Raw genomic sequence first — 4075 nt, forward strand, 5'->3', positions numbered from 1 at the left:
CAGACATCAAACACCTCACAGAATAGCATAGGTTGCTGAGGCATTTGTTGTCGCCATGTAAGTGTATTTCCTGCTCTTTGACACTGCTCACAAGTGCTGCAGATCTTCCACGCATCTTTAAAGATGGTGGGCCAATAAAAATCACAATCAAGCACTTTGCGAGCTGTTCTTTGAACACCCAGATGACCTCCCGGTGCGGAAGAATGGCAGAACTGCAGGACCGAGTCAGTCTCATGATCTGGAATGCACCGTCTAATGACCTGATCACTGCACAATTTCCACAAGTAGGGGTCATCCCAAATAAAATGCTTAGCATCACTTTTAATTTTATCTTTTTGGGCCTTAGATGCTAAGGGAGGAAAAACAGAGGCAACTAAATAATTGACAATGTTAGCAAACCAGGGAGTAGAAAGAGAGTCAGAAATACTATACAATATATACAAATGATCATCCGGGAAATCATCCTCAATGCATAATTTGATGCATCACACATAAGCTCAAAAGTGGTTGTCCAATCGGGTGCCTGGATGATGGGGGTGGTAGTCAACGCTCTTTTGAGGCAATCAAAAGCCTCTTTGCATCTGTCATTAAAGTCAAACTCCACCTCCTTTTGCAACAAGTTGGACAGTGGAAGGGCTACTTTGCTAAAATCCCTTATAAAGCGCCTGTAGAATCCTGCATGACCAAGAAAAGATCGCACCTCTCGCACACAAGAGGGGTAAGGCAATTGTGAAATAACAAAAATTTTTGTAGGATCTACTTCAATACCCTTATTGGAAATAATGTGGCCTAAAACTATACCTTGCTCAACCATAAAATGACATTTTTCAAAATTTAGAACAAGGTTAGTTTCAATGCATCTATTCAAAACTTTTTCCAAACTATTCAAACAACCATCAAAAGAGGATCCATATACAGTGAAATCATCCATAAACACCTCTATGCAATTTTCTAAAAAATCACTGAAAATACTAATCATGCACTGTTGGAAGGTACCAGGGGCATTGCACAGGCCGAAAGGCATCCTCCTGTATGCAAAAGTGCCAAAGGGGCAGGTGAATGTGGTCTTTTCCTGATCCTCAGGAGCAATAGTAATTTGCATATAACCAGAAAAACCATCAAGGAAACAGTAGTGGGATTTACCTGCCAGGCGTTCAAGCATCTGGTCAATGAATGGCAGGGGAAAATGGTCCTTTTTGGTAACCTGGTTCAGCCTCCTATAGTCAATGCAGACTCTCCAACTGTTCTGCACCTGAGTAGGAATCAGCTCCTCCTTCTCATTTCTGATCACTGTGAGGCCAGTCTTTTTCGGGACTACCTGGACGGGACTCACCCATTGGCTGTCGGAGATAGGATAAATGATTCCAGCTTGCAAAAGCTTGGTTATCTCCTTCTTCACTACATCAAGAATCACCGGGTTGAGTCTTCTCTGTGGCTGTCTTACTGGTTTAGCTCCATCCTCTAAATTTATTCGATGCATACATGTGGATGGGCTAATACCAGGAATGTCCGCCAGGGTCCAGCCTATAGCCTTCTTATGCTTCTTGAGAACTGACAACAACTTCTCTTCTTGCTCATCAGCAAGGGAGGCAGATATAATCACTGGAAAACTCTTGCTATCATCCAAGTAAGCGTATTATAAATTTGATGGCAGAGGCTTCAATTCTGGTGTGGTCGGCTGGACAGTGGTAGAAGGAGATGGTTTCTCAGCCTTTACCTCATAAAGAAAGTCAGAGGTATGTGTACTTCCTGAAACATGGTTAGTCCTATCTGACTCTATAAAATCAATCTTGAGAGGTAAAACACCACCACCAGACATGCAATCAATATCACTCTCAGATTCACTCTCAGCATCAAATTCAGACATATGATCAAGTACAATTTCAGACTCAATGCATGAAGAGTGAGAAGCATGCAGATTAGAATAAAGATCAGTCATGTATTCATCAACAACATGGTCAATTATTTCAGCACGAAATACAGAAAGATCTTCAGATGGGTATTTCATAGCATCCAGAATATTAAAATGAACAGTTATATCACCAAATTCCATGGATAGTGTGCCTGCATATACATCTATCTTAGTTCTAGCAGTTTTCATAAACGGTCTGCCTAGAATGATGGGAACTGATCCTTGAGAAAATCCATCTTCCATATTCAAGATATAAAAATCAACAGGGAAAATCAGTTCACCAACTCTAACTAAGACATCTTCTATGAAACCAACAGGATAGGCAACACTTCTATTAGCTAAATGAATTACCACATCAGTTGACTGCAAGGGACCTAGAGATAGAGAATTAAAAATCAACAGAGGCATAACACTAACAGAGGCTCCTAAATCTAGCATGGCATTGTCAAACTTACTATTCCCTATAATACAAGGAATGCTGAATGTACCTGGATCTTTGCATTTTTCAGGAATTTGAGGAACAGATTTACCAATCAATGCAGAGACATTTCTGCCCATGCTAATTCGTTCACTTCCTTTAAGCTTCCGCTTATTAGTGCACAGCTCCTTCAAGAATTTGGCATATCTTGGAATTTTCTTTATTGCATCCAACAGAGGTATGTTTACCTCTACTTTTCTAAACGTTTCCAAGATCTCTTTCTCTGCCTCTTCCATTTTTTTGTTGGAAACTGCTCTTGGAGGGAATGGAGAGGGGGAATGTGCTGCTTCTGCAAATCAGAATTACCTGTGGAAGAAGATTCACCTGCACAGAAATTGTTAGGTAAATTTTTGTCATCACCTTTTTCTGGAGTAGAGTGAAGTTTGGCAAGTTCATTTGCAGATGAGGAAGGTGCTATGGGTTGAGGTCCTTGACACTGCTTTCCCGACCTCAATGAAATGGCACTGACAGTTTTGGGATTTTGGACAGCTTAAGAAGGCAGCTTGTCAGAATTCTGGGACTGTTGTTGATTCAATTGGGTAGCCAATTGTCCCATCTGATTGGTTAAGCTCTGAATGGAGGCTCTGGTCTCTTGCTGAAACTGCATGTTCTGCATAGTCATTTGCCTCACAAGTTCTTCGAGGGAAGGTTGTGGAGGGGCCTCAACTGTTGGTTGTTTCTGGGGTTGTTGCTGTTGTTGGATTGGTGGAGGAATGTATGGTCTGCTTGGGCCAACAACATTTTGGAAGGAAGGAGCAGGCTGCTGTTGTTGTTGCTGAGGGCTGGACCATCTGAGGTTAGGGTGATTCCTCCATCCAGGGTTGTATCTATTGCTGGAGAGGTCATAATTGCTTTGTTATGGTTGATTTTGCTGCTGTGGTTGGGGAGGTCTATTGTAAATATTTGCAGCATAAGCTTCAGGCTGCTCAATTGCTCCAGGTTGCTGCATGGAAGGGCAAAGGTCTGTATGGTGGTCAGCAGAGGAGCACAAACCACAAACCCTTGCGACAGTTACAAATTTCTGATTCAAGGCCAGCTGGGTTACCAAGTTAACCAATGCATCCAGTTTGCCTTCAAGCTTCTTAGTTTCAGATGATGCAGATGGGTTTGTAGCTACCTCATGCACTCCTCTAATGACTATGGCATCATTTCTGGCGCTAAACTGCTGGGAGTTGGAGGCCATCTTCTCAATTAAATTTCTGGCTTCAGCAGGAGTCATGTCTCCAAGGGCTCCACCACTGGCAGCATCTATCATACTTCTCTCCATATTACTGAGTCCTTCATAAAAATATTGGAGAAGAAGCTGTTCTGAAATCTGATGGTGGGGGCAACTGGCACATAGTTTCTTAAATCTCTCCCAGTACTCATACAGGCTCTCTCCACTGAGTTGTCTAATACCTGAGATATCCTTCCTGATGGCTGTGGTCCTGGAAGCAGGGAAATTTTTTTCTAAGAATACTCTCTTAAGGTCATCCCAGCTCGTGATGGACCTTGGAGCAAGGTAATACAGCCAGTCCTTTGCCACTCCCTCTAATGAATGAGGAAAAGCCTTCAGAAATATGTGATCCTCTTGGACATCTGGGGGTTTCATGGTGGAGCAGATAATGTGAAATTCTTTCAAATGTTTGTGCGGGTCTTCACCTGCAAGGCCATGAAACTTTGGAAGCAAATGAATCCGTCCAGTT

The 4075-nt window shown here is 42.4% G+C and overlaps 1 non-coding gene across 1 annotated transcript; it reads left to right on the forward strand.

Moving 5' to 3' along the window:
• The first annotated feature begins 3703 nt into the window (after positions 1-3703).
• Positions 3704-3810, forward strand: LOC113001041 (small nucleolar RNA R71). The gene has a single exon (XR_003266375.1). It is a non-coding gene; the product is annotated as a small nucleolar RNA R71 (small nucleolar RNA).
• Positions 3811-4075: the final 265 nt, after the last annotated feature.

This window comes from Glycine max, chromosome 2 (assembly GCF_000004515.6).
Source record: "Glycine max cultivar Williams 82 chromosome 2, Glycine_max_v4.0, whole genome shotgun sequence".
Classification (NCBI taxonomy): domain Eukaryota; kingdom Viridiplantae; phylum Streptophyta; class Magnoliopsida; order Fabales; family Fabaceae; genus Glycine; species Glycine max.